Source organism: Rhinolophus sinicus, chromosome X, assembly GCF_036562045.2.
Source record: "Rhinolophus sinicus isolate RSC01 chromosome X, ASM3656204v1, whole genome shotgun sequence".
NCBI lineage: Eukaryota > Metazoa > Chordata > Mammalia > Chiroptera > Rhinolophidae > Rhinolophus > Rhinolophus sinicus.
The window spans coordinates 8,864,645-8,878,081 of record NC_133768.1 but is presented as its reverse complement, the minus strand read 5'-3'; the positions used below and the strand labels follow the sequence as shown (position 1 = coordinate 8,878,081).

The window sequence follows — 13,437 nt, the reverse complement described above, 5'->3', positions numbered from 1 at the left end:
GTCTCATTTTTTCTCAGCCTCCTTCATGGGATTCTCTCCCCTCCCTTCCAATAATGATGAAAGTTTTCCCAAAGCCCAATCCCCAGCCTTGTTACACTACATAAAACAAATCTCCTAGCCATTCTAGCCACTCCCATGGCTGTAGCTACACTCAAATGATACTCATGTATCTGTCAGAGAGCCTCTCTCCCACACTCCTGAATCTACTGAACAGGCCACAGGTGCCAACCAACTTGGTGGAAGCAAATATGAGTTTTCAAGTGGCTCTAGAAGAAGGAGAAATGAATGTCAATGTGCAAGTATGGAGTGTGGGAAAAATTGTATCATGACATGCAGAGTGACAAAGAGCAACTGTGTATAATAATATATTTTATATAACATGAGCTTTAAAATATGTACCTATAATTAAAGTTTAAGTTAAAAATTATAGGTAGACATTTGGCCATTTGTACTCTTTTCCTAAATATTGTATACTCACATTGAAAAAAAGAGAAGTTGTTTTCAACGTTCTCATTTAGGAAAATGATGGTTTCACTTATAGTCAGCGTCCACTTATATTTAGGTATATACTCTAATTGTATCTCCAGATCAAGACCTCCATCGGTCAATGCTGCTAGTAAGTGAGTACACTCTGTTTCTCTATTTCATGTTCTCTCCACCATAAGCAATGTCTCTTGGTTCTCCATTCTGTAAGAAAAAGCAGCAATGGTCTTTCCTTTCCATCTATCACTCCTTTCCCATCCCCACCAACCTGATTCTGTAACAAAACTCATCTGTGATTTGTCCAGCAAGGGTCAAATTGGCCCTTGTTGGCCCCTGAGTGAAAAATGCCATGGACGTGTTTTGTTTGATTTAAATAGAAATTATAAACTAGTATTTTAAACTGAGATACTTCCCCTGTAACCAAAGTACTATTTTCTTACTATTTTTTTGGTGCCTTACTCTTTTTCCTTCTCAATTTCATGACCTTCACCCTACACTGCTCAGTCATCCAGCCGCCTGTAGAGAGACCAGAATTCATTAGAGAGGAAATTTGAAGAGAAAGTCCAAGGGAATATTCATCTTCTGATCTTCAAAAATAGGCTTATGAAGCAGGACACTAATCCTCCAAAACTAGCTTTTTTCTTGAGAGGGCTTTCTAGATTACTTGACGTCCTCTGAAGTTTTTCAAGGGACAAGCTTTGAGGACTTAGCCTCATCGATTCCCACAGTAACCTGACAATAGGTTGTCCTTCCATCTCTGCCAGCTGGAGCCGTGCTACAGAACTTAGAGGATAGAAGTAGGGTCACTCTACAGCCTGATTTGACTTGTACAGGCCCAGGTTACACATGTGGCCCATGCATTCCAGCCAGCTAGTGCATTCGTTCACCCTCAAATGTGTTCTAGATCCCATGGTATATTTTAGGGGCCATCCTAGTGACAATAGAAGAGACAGCCCTTTGTGATGGTTAATTTTATGTGTCAATTTGCCTGGGCCATGAGGTGCCCCGATATTTGGTCAAACATTATGCTGGGTGTTTATATGAGGGTGTTTGGGGATGAGAGTAACATTTAAATTGGTAGACTGAGTAAAGCAGATTGCTCCCCCTAAGGTGGTCGGGCCTCCTTCAAGCAGCTGAAGGCTTAAATAGAACAAAAATGCTGACCCTCCCCCGAGTAAGAGAGAACTCTTCCTGCCTGATGACTTTCAAACTGGGACACTGGCTTTTTCCTACCTTCAAACTCGAATTGAAACATTGGCTCTTCCTGGGTCTTGAGCCTGCCAGCTTCAGATTGGAACTTCACCAGCGGCTCTCCTGGGTCGCCAGCTTGCCAAGTCACCCTACAGACCTTGGAACTTCTCAGCCTCCATAATTCTGTGAGCCAATTCCTTTTAGTAAGTATCTTTACACACACACACACACACACACACACACACACACACATCCTATGGGTTCTGTTTCTTGGGGGAACCCTGTCTAATAAGCCCTCCTATCTTCTGATCTGAGGAACCGTGAAAAGGTGAGAGAGAAAAAAGCAGGAGAGCAAAGGGGGCAGTTGGGTCTCCTGACTTCTCTTCTTTTGCCTGTGCCTGGCAAAGAAGAGACACGAAGGGACAAATCGGGGAGAATACAGAGGCTCTGGAAGCTTCCTCGTACCACTCAAGCATGATAGCCTTGCTTGATAACCAAGTCATGCAAAAGGAGATCTTGAAATTTAGCTTGTCCAAGTCGCCCTACGTTCCACTAACAGAAAGTAACTGAGCTTCTAGCTGTAGAGCTTGCTCAAGGTATGGCCATAGTGGGGGTGAGGTGAGATCCACTGAAGACTCTACAGAAGACCACTTGAGTTAGGATTTCTATGGTCTGAATGTTTGTATCCCCCCAAAATTCATGTTGCAACCCTAACCTCTAAAGGTGATGATATTAGTAATGGAGCCTTTGGGGGTGATTAGATCATGAGGGTGGGAGCCCTCAAGAAAGGGATTAATATCCTTATAAAAGAGACCCCACAAGGCTCCCTAGCCCTTCTGCCATGTGAGGACACCATGGAGAAGGCTGTGTCCCGGAAAAGGGTATCACCTGATCATGCTGACACCCAGATTGTGGACTTCCAGCCTCCAGACTGTGAGAAATACATGTCTGTTGTTCTAAGCTCCCCAGTCTGCGGTATTTCGTTAGAGCAGCCTGAGCAGACAGGGTCAAATGGAAGTCAGGGTCAGACCTCAGAGGGATCAGAAGTGACTAGAGGCAGAGCTGAGGCCAAAGCAGCCAGAGCAACCAAGACCCTCACAAAGTTAAGAGAGGCCAGATTACTAGTTCTCCCACCAAAGATGTGAGCCATAAATGCCAGCCGAGCTGGCAGCACCCAAGTAGATATGGAACATTGCTTCAGGAGCCCCGAAAAAGATCCAAAGAGCCTCACTCTTCCCTCCTACCAGGAGGTTACAAAAGCTACACCCTATACCACACATCTCAGTGCTCTTCTAAGAAGAAAGCCAGGAGGAAACTGAGCATTTTTATGTTAGTTTGAACCATACTCGTTGCCAATTTTCAAACATTTGTAACCTGCAAAATAGGATAATACTATATTTTTCAAACTATATAAAAAGTAAGCATTCAATTCATAAATAAAAATGACCCAATTTTTAAAACAAAGGATTTAAATAGACATTTCTCCAAAGTAGATATACAAATGGCCAACAAGCATATAAAAAGATGCTCAACATTATTAGTCATTAAGGAAAAATAAATCAAAACCACAATGAGATAGCACTTCATACCACTAGGATGGCTAGAATCAAAAAGACAGGCAATAACAAGAGTTGGCAAGGCAGTGGAGAAATCGGAACCCTCATACCCTGCAGATGAGAATGTAAATTGGTGCAGCTACTTTGGAAGAGTCTGGCAGCTCCTCAAACTGTTAAACACAAAGTTCTCATATGACCCAGCAATTTCACTCCTAGGTATATACCTAAGGGAAATGAAAACATACATCCACACAAAGCCTTGTATTCAAATGATAACAGCACCATTATTCTTAATAGTCAAACAATGGAAACAACCCAAATGTCCATGACTAATGGATAAACAAAATGAGGTTTATCTATACAATGGAATATTATTCAGACATACAAAGGAATGAAGTATTGCTATTGCTATACGTTACACATGGATAAACCCTGAAAACATTATACTAAGCAAAGGAAGCCAGTCACAAAGAGCCACACAGTGCATGATTCCATTTATGTGAAATGAATGGAGTGAGCAAATCCATAGGGGCAGAAAGTAGATTACTGGTTGCCAGGGGCTCGGGGCAGGGGCGTGACTACTAATGGGATGTGTTTTCTTTTGGGGGTGATGAAATGTTCTGGAATTAGATAGTAATGATTGTTGCATAACTTTGTGACTATACTAAAAACTGTGGAATTGTTTGTTTCCAAGGGTAAATTTATGGTTTATGACTTATACCTCAACGTTTTAAAAAAGAAGAAAGCAATATATCCTAAATTTTCAGAATGGACTAACACTGAAACAAGAGTGACTTCTAGGTGTGTTGGTGTTTTCTTGTGCTTTTCCTCCAACCAGCAGAAGGGAGATTGGGAGAGGCCATAATTATAGACTAAATAAAGAAAAGAGATTCTTTTCTTCGTATTTATAATGTGGTGTGAAAAGAATTTTCTGACCTTGAGATATGCATAAAGATCCAGATTTCTGATTCTCTTGAAAGTTTTTTATTTGGTAACGGTGGGCTGGCAATCCTGTATGAAAGTGGGCTATTTAGATGGGGCACGCACTCTCCAGTTTACCATGACCCCCTCCCCAACCTGTACCACTCACTCACATTGCCTACCTAGTTCTGAATATATCTGAATTTCTGATTCCCGGTCAATGAGTCAATTCTAAAAATTAAACACCAATGAGCAGTATTTATATTTTTTTCAGGTAGGAATATGTTTAGCTGCACATAACAAACACCTAAATAACAGTACCTTTAACATTAGGGGTTTCTTTCTTCCATGTATCAAGAAGTCTAGAAGTAGTTGCTAAAGATGAATCAAGAACTCAGTGATAATAAGATCCCAATGTTGCAGAGGCTACTGACTGTCTACCAAATATCTCTTTTTTTCTGTATTACTTGAACCTGAGATTATTTGGAGAGAAAATGTGACAAGTTAAAAATTAAATTTCCTGTCTCTTTTACAACTGGGAGTACTTGAAATAGTCCTGGTCAGTGAGATGTAAGTAAAAATCACTGAAGGAGACGTCCAGGAAGGCAATTTTAAGGGCTTAACACAGCTGGCAGATGCCTTCTTGTCTCTTTGCTCTTCCCCTTCTTTATGCCTGAAATGAAAATACGATGGCTGGAGCTCTGACGGCCATTTTGAGAATAGGAGGGTTAGGATGACAAAGCACAAAGTCAAAAGGAGCAGAGGTTCCTGGTAATATCATGTAACCACCATCACAGCCTTGGGCTACCCATTTTTGACTCAATAAAGACATAATTTAAGCCATGGGTTTTTATTACTAGCCACTGAATGCAATTTCTGATTGGTACACTGCCAATGTATCTATAGCCCTTTTGACCTTTTCATTAAAGTATTAAAATTGCCGCTGCCTTGCTCATGATAAGAATTTGAAGAAGGGGGAATGGATCTATCACAGGCACAACTTTCCTGTTCACTTAAAGGCAGGGGCATTATTCAGGCACCAAATGCGTATCGTATCCAGTTGTGGTACAAATTACACTTGATCTTAGCCAAAAGGGCAAGAAGCGATGTGGTTGAAATTAGAAGCATGCAAATTCTTCATTGAATATGTACTCCTACACTTCCTATTAAGGACATTTTGGTTCCTTAATAGGTTGGGACAAATAAATATGGCATCTATGTAAAACATCCACTAGAACTCAGAATATGCCACTGATGCTCTATTCTAGGTTATTTGATTTCCACATTCCCAACTACGCTAGGCTCTGGAATGACTCCATTTTCTTACCCACTTCCCTCTATTCAAACTAAAGCAAAACACTCGTTTGGACAGCCCATTGATGCAAATGCACTAAAACCATGTGGCTGTGAGTATTCAATAAGATACAGGCTCATCCAATTCACAGAAACTAAGATGTGGAAACAACCTCAGTGTCCAGGGATGGATGAATAGATAAAGAAAATGTGGTGTATACACAGTGGAATATTATTCAGCCTTAAAAAAAGAAGGAAATCCTGCAGTATGTGACAACACAGATGAACCTGGAGGACATTATGCTACGTGAAAGAAGCCAGTCACAGAAGGACAAATACTATCTGATTCCACTGATATGAAGAACTTAGAGTAGGTAAACTCATAGAAGCAGAGAATGGAATGGTGGGTGCCAGGGGCTGGGGGGAGGGGAAACCAGGAGCTGCTAGTCAACAGATGTAAAGTTTCAATTACGCAGGATGAATAAGCTCTAGACATCTGCTGAACAACACTACCTATAGTTCACCATACTACATTGTATACTTAAAAATTTAAGCGGGTAGATTTCTCTCATGTTTCATGTTCTTACTACGATAAAAATAATTTTTTTAAAGTTACAGACTCATCCAGATAACTAGAGAAAGTGTATATATATGTAAACATACAATGTCTGTCTAAATGAAAACACAAAATTTAAAAATTCTTTCAGCACATTCAACACCCCCCGAGAATACATCCTTTTGCAAGCCCAGTTTAAGCCACGCTGTTCTAAACAGTCCATGACCTTCCCCTTATACCTTTTTCTGAACCTTGTATGTGTCTCTCTTCCTGTGCTTGTCATTTTGTAACACACTTCTTCGTTTTCTCATATCTTTTGTCTTTGTCTGGGAGCCTTTTGAGGTGGGCAAGTGCTCTTCTCTATTCCCTTGCAGACAAATCTAATGACTTAACACTGGATAAAGGTTCTATAAATACTGGTTGCTTTGAATGAAGCTCTAGATAAAACTCATCACACTTTGAAGGAGGCCCATCAGTAAGACAAATCTGAAATTATCTGTACTTGCAATTTGTACAATACACAAAAAAAGAAAACCCATTAAAAAGTACTCAAGTCATTAATAACTTGACTTTGATGACCTGCAAAGACCAAGGAGAGAGAGCATCTTGTTTCCCCTTGACAGGTATTTATTATTTATCCTTTTTATCCGAACTCATAGATTTTGTTCATCCTTCCTGTTCAATCAGCACCAAGAAGCATAATGGTTGTGAAAGGTCCCTAATGTCTTTGGTGCCCCCCTCCCAGCCTCCTATTTTAGGGCAGAGCCATGAGCTCATTTACAGAAAGTCTTGCCAGGTTCTGCATATGGTTTGTAATATAAATAGATCACATCTTAGGCATATCAGCAAGATAGAGGAGGCTTGCCCTCCCCAAAGTCTGCTGAAGTAGAAATTCTCACCTAAAAAAGTAGGCAAGCCACCTCTACTTTCTACTTCTCAGGGAATTTAAGGATGTGTTGTGTGAAAACTTCCCTCTTTGGCAAGCTTAGATGAGTCCTGGACTATCCAAAAATAAAATATGCCAAAACTGGAGACTGAATGGAAATCCTGTTTAATTTTATACTTTTACCGATCATTGGGCTTTGTGACTGCATATTAGTTAAGATCAACTTAGGTTCATGATCTGGAATATAACCTATTGCATTAACCTAAACTATAGTGATTACATTCTGTTTCACCATTTTTAAATAAAACCTGATCATTTGGCTTACTCAGGATATGAGTCTCCATTAAAATAAAAATGAACCTACAAGGTAAAGTTGAACACAAAACCAAATGATCCTGAGCTGCACAATAATCATAAACAGAGAGCCTTTTCAATCTCTTTCGGCATCTAATTATTTGGGTTTTTTTAAATACTTTTTTATTTGAAATAATGTGTCATAAGAAGTTGCAAAAATCGAGTTCTGTGTACCCTCCACCCAGCTTCCCCAAATGAGAACATCTTACCTAATTAGAGTGCATCGCCCAAACCAGAAAACTGACATTGAATTGATACAATACTGTTCACTCAACTAATAATCTTATGTGGATTATACTCTTTGGCTGCACTTTCTTGGGGTGGGGGTGCAGTGTCCAGTTCTATGGAATTTTATTGCATGTGTAGACGTGCATAATCACCACCACAACCAGGATACACGTTGTTATTATTTCTAAACATTGATGAAAGCCCAACTATGCACTGAGCACTGTTAGGCACTTTTACATAATAATCTCATGAGATAAATAGATTATTTCCATTTTGGAGTGAGAAGACTTAACAATAGAAGACAAAGCAGACATTTCCTCCCCTTTTGGTCCTTCAGTATCAGGCATGTGGCTAAAGAGACACTCTTGTGTAATGTCATTAATTTCCATATGAGGAATTGATTGTTGTAACCTTTATATTGTGCCTTTCATAAGTCATAGCGCTTCAAGTTTCAGACGTATCAAGAGAAAGTTCACAATCTGTTCACTTTTTTGGTTGCTGTTAACTACCATGAGGCATGAAGTGAGTGAAGACATAACACAACAAACAGGATCCACCCTGCGGCCCAGAATGGCAAAAGCTCCAGGTCGGAAGTCCCTTTTGCATTCCCTCGAAACCATAGCAACTCTATTTCTGCTCTAGTTTTTCTCCTGAACCCAGACAATATTTATCCTCTGGGAATTATTTCTAAAAATAAAACGAGAACATGTCTCTCTATCTTTGGTTTCTAAATGTTACTTGTAACCTCCTATTTCGTTTAATTCCCCCCTAGAAAACACTGTCCATTTTGCTATCTTCAGGCTCCATGCAGTTAGAAAATGTATGACCTCGATGCTTCATGTGCCCGTCCTGCCACTGGGGCGGGGAGAGTCCCATAAAGGAAATACCGCGGAGCTCACTGCGGCTCAGCCCCAGGCTATGGAGCATTACTTCTTGTAACACTCTGCCTTTCATCAACTATCAAGCCAAGTCCAGCCCAAACAGTTGGGATGTTGGGACCCCACATCTGAGTTTTTCTCTTGTTTCACTGGCCACTCCTTTTCAGTGTCTTTTCCTATTTCTTCCTCCTCTTTCTGACCTCCACAGTTGGAGTCCTTGGGGACCATCCTCAGCCTTTTCCATGAAACAGTGATTCTCCACCAAGAGTGACTTCCACCCAGGGGACATTTGGCAATGTCTGGAGACATGTTTGGTTGTCACAGGGGTGAGTTAGGGTGGCGGTGTGCTAATGGCATCTAGTGGGCAGGGGCCAGGGATGCTGCTTCACACCATACAACATACATTGTAGGACAGGACAGCCCCCACAACAAAGAATTATCCTACCCCAAATGCCAATGGAAAGTTTGCCCTAAAAGATTTTATTCAATGCTATGATATACCCAGATTCAATCCACATGCTGATGACCCCCAAATTTCAATCCCTAGTCCTGCCTTTTCTCCCAACCCCAGGTTCTTATATGCAACTGTCTCCACTTATGTCTATTAGGTGCCTCAAACTTCACTTGTTCACATGTTTGTGGGCAAGAGTTTGCTTGTGAACAAGTGAAGTTCGAGGCACCTAATAGACATACATGGAGACAGTTGCATATAAGAACTTGGAGTTGGGAGAAAAGGCAGGACTAGAGATTGAAATCTGGCACCATCCAAGGAATTGTCTTAGATTTGAATTCTGATTTTATGGAAATCATTCGATGCATGCATACTATGACTAGAATCAAAGAATGATGGAACTGTTAGGGATCTGTCTCTGGGAGATGAGAGGAAGACTCAGAAGCTTTTGCGATGGACCTAAATTTATACATTTATTGTGATGGGAGAGCCAGAATGAGAACTATTGTTTGTTACAGCTTCAGGGCTGATAAGTTTTCCTGTAGCTGACTTGGCTCCCTTACATAAAATATGTAGCTCAGTTGCTTTCGCATCATTATTTTCCTAAGTCATTGGTAGATAGACAGTTTCCTATAGTACAGGGGTCAGCAAACTACAGCCCGCGGGCCAAACCGGGTCTGCCACCTGTTTTTGTACAGCCCATGAGAATGATTTTACCATTTTTAAACAGGAAAAAGTTCCGAAGAACAATAATAATTCATGACATGTGAAAAATATATTAAAAACAAATTTTAGTGTCTGTAAATACAGTTTTATTGGAACATAGCCACAGTCATTCATTTAGGTACTGTCTCTGCCTGCCTATGCACTACAGCAGCAGAACTGAATAGTCACAACATACACCATCTGGCCGGCAAACTGAAAATATTTACTATCGGGCCCTTTACAGAAAAAGTTTGCTGACCCTGGTCTACTGACAAGAGCTCAAACATTAGAGTTCAAGAAAAACAAACAAATAAACATGGATTTCAGTTTTCACTCATCTGACAGTGTGATCTTTGAGTACGATCCAATGTCTGTGAACCTGAAATTAAATGGGGATCATAAGACTTTCCCTGAAGGATTGTCAGACGTATTAGAAGCAATGCCTGTATAGGTTTAGAATATACTAGGAACTCAACAAATATCAGCAATGATAATAATAATACTTACTAATATTATCATTAACAGAAACTTTACCTTCAAAATTTCCCCTTTGGTATGCTTTGAGAGTTCCTGTGTCAAATGCCTTTTGAAATCCAGGCAAATACATGACGTAAAACAACTATCCTAGCCCCTTTCATCCATTAGTTGGGTGATGACAGAACAAATTCTCATCACATCATGTTTTGACAGCCGACTGGAAGGAGGTTAATATCTTTATAATTCACGTCATTGCACCCCATCATGAATTCCCTGAGTAATCAGTTTCCTGGAAAATTGTCTCCTGAGTGATAAAATGACACTATCTGAAATAGGAAATTATCATATCCTGCCCAATCCCCTTTCCAACTTTCTTATCCCAAGAATGTCAGAAAATAAGTTCAGTTAACAGAAAACGGGGAGCCAAAATTCAGTTAACAAATAGCAGATAGAAACAGTCCCCAGGCTACCAGAACCCTACTCCTTCAGATTTCCTGGAGTGGCCATAGAGGCAGAGTTTAGTCTTGCGTTTTGAACGGCATCGCCACAGGCATCTAGGATCAGAGTTGGGAGTATGCCTGACACTCACCTTGACCTCAGCCCTGTCCACCTCCTGTCCTTCAGAAGATTCTGCCATCCCTGGTGGCTTCTTGGCGTCAGACATGCCTCCTGGCTTCCATCTCATTCCTGGAGTGCAAAAGAGGTCAATTCTAGCCCTTTTTCTTTGTGTGACCCCATCCTTTCCCCTTCTTGCATCCCGCCATTTTCTCCTGCTCTCTAGTCAGTTTCGGCTTAGCAGAGTTACTTGCAGCCTCCTCAGACTTCCTCTTCCCGCTTCACTGCCCTTTCTATGGCACTTTCTGGGATGATCCACATCTCTCACGAGTGACAAGACGTCATCTTGCTAATTAACATATGGCCTAATTATGGCGGTGTTACACTTTAGAAGACAGAATTAAAATCTGGAATGACCTAAGTAATTAGGAGGGGCAGGCAGAGACAAATGAAAGCAGCAGTGACAAAGTGAGGGTGGGCAATGACTTGGGCACGTCCTCTGAGGCTGAAAGCAACTGGCCTCTACTTAGGTGCATGGACACCTGGGGACTGACTCCAAGCAGGGTGCTGATGTCACAAGGGAGTATCCTATGTAGGACAAGAGGGGATTTTCTTTCCTCACCCTCCTCTTTATCCTCTCCTCCAGCACCCCTGGTGCTGAGGTGGCGCTTGATGCGAGCAAATGAATCAGAAAAATTCATGCCCACAGAGCTAAATTTTCACAGGGTATTGCAGAAGACCCGGGACAGTGGGGAGGGGTGCAGTGTGATAGCTTTTTTTTGCACTTTCTTTTGATACTATTTTTTTTATTTATTTATTTTTAATTACAGTTGATACACGTGTGATAGCTTAACTGACGTGCTGAGGTGGACACTAGAAAGTGGTCCCTACTCTGCTAGCATTTTGGCCTGGAATTAGAAAAATAAGGACATCATGTGCACATTGGTTGGGTTCCCCCAGAAGTCGACTTTGGGTCAAGAATGTGAGTACAAGGTGTTTATTTGGGAGATCTAGGAAACCCTGGCAAGGAATGAGAAAATGTGACAGGGAGGGGAAAGAATGTGATAGAAGGTATGTCAGCAAGCACATTATCACTGTGGGCCACTGGAGCTCAATCCAGCTGGGGAGACAGAGCAGAACAGGGGTTGGCCAATTTTTCCCATAATGGGCAAGATAGTGGATGTTTCCCGCTTAGTGGGACAAATGATCTCTGTCACAACTATTCAACTCTGCCTCTGTCATGTAAAAGCAGCCATAGATAGTATGGAAATAAATGGGTATGGCTGTGTGCCAATAAAACTTTATTTACAAAATCAGGCAGCCAGTCCAAGGGCTGTCGTTTGTTAGCCTCTTGCTGTAGAATAGTGTCTCTCAAACTCCTGTGGTGAAAAACAAAATGTTTAAAAATGTCCAAAACAAGACCTTTGTAAATACAACAACAACGCATCACTAGAAAGCATGAAATAAAAAACACATTCAAAATACAAGTCTTTCAAAGAATTATTAGAATGAAAAGACACACAATGTCTCTAATTGCTGTAAGTTTCTAAATACTCTGAAATTGTATGCCTTTTCATGGGCTTATTGGCCATCTACCTATAAACTTTTGTGAAGTGTATTTTCAAGTCCCATTTAAAAAACATAGTTTCTCAGAGAATTGCTTGGTGGTGTAGCGAACCACCCCCCCCGTCCCCCTCCCCTGCCCCAGGAACTGGGTACCAGAATCATTAGATGCCCTTTCACATAGCAATATCATATTATAAATTTGAGCCTGCGGGGGCTGCAGAAAAGTCTAGGCTGGAATAGTAAATTTGTAAGTCATCAGCATACAGATAGTATCCAAAACCATGAGATTGGATAAAGTCTCTGATCTGAAAAGGGAAGGGTAGAGAAAGGAGCCCAGGAGGGAGGCCTAGCAGCTTCCAGCCACCCACAGGGTGGTATTATCCCTGGAGAAAGTTTGTGTAAGATGAAGCATTGGTGGTTTCACAGACAAGATGGAGTTTGAAAAGCCTTTGGGGCTCCGGGAGAGAGGCAAGGGCAGAACAAGCTCTAGCTCCAACACAGAACAGTCTGGTTTTTATCAGTCTCAACACTTCAGCTTTATTTCCAGAAGAAAAGATAAGGCTTGGGGTATCCACTGCTAAGTGTATTTGCTACCTGGATCTAAGTGAAAGGACCCTACGCCCCCTTTACCATTTCTATAGAAACGAAGCCACTACTGTATGCCTATGGTAGACATTGTTTACTTTCAAGTAAGCAGGAATATTTTCGTTATACAAAGCTTTGAATGCATGCAATCCTCTAAGACAAGATTTGTGATAAATTATATTGCTTTTGAAAAAATTGGGCTTTATTATAAAATATTTTGGTTCCAAATGACCTAATAGTCAAGAATCTGCTAAATATTATTGTGATGGTTAAATTTTATGCGTCAACTTGTCTAGGCTATGGTTGCTTGGTTGGTCAAATAGTAACTTAGTGAAGGTATTTTGTAGATGGTATTAATATCTACAATCAGTTGTCTTTAAGTAAAGGAGATTACTCTCTGTACTGTGGGTAGGCCTTATCCAATCAGTTGAGGGCCTTAAGAGCAAAAACTGAGGTTTCCTGGAGCATAAGGAATTCTGCCTTAAGACTGTTAACAGAGAAATCTTGCCTGAATTTCTAGACTGGTGGCCTACCCTATACACTTAGAACTTAAGACTATACATCAACTCCTGCCTGAGTTTCCAGCCTGCCAGACTGCCCTACAGATTTCAGACTTGCCAGGCCCCACAATTGTGTGGGCCAAGTCCTTAAAATAAATCTCTTGTGTGTGTGTGTGTGGGGGGCTTATGGGTGTGTGTACACACACACACACATATGCAAATATATCCTATTGGTTCTGTGTCTTTAGAAAA

General features: G+C 41.0%; 1 protein-coding gene across 3 annotated transcripts in view; it reads right to left on the bottom strand.

Moving 5' to 3' along the window:
- Window positions 1–13,437, bottom strand: part of FRMPD4 (FERM and PDZ domain containing 4) — a 768,746-nt gene that overhangs the window by 731,090 nt on the left and 24,219 nt on the right. For 2 of the 3 annotated variants that reach the window (XM_074324291.1, XM_074324293.1), the window contains exon 1: window positions 10,569–10,820. The exons of the other annotated variant lie outside the window; for it this stretch is intronic. The gene's annotated coding sequence lies outside the window, so the exon portion shown is untranslated. Of the gene's footprint in view, window positions 1–10,568; window positions 10,821–13,437 lie in introns of those variants that run through there. 3 annotated transcript variants of the gene reach the window in all.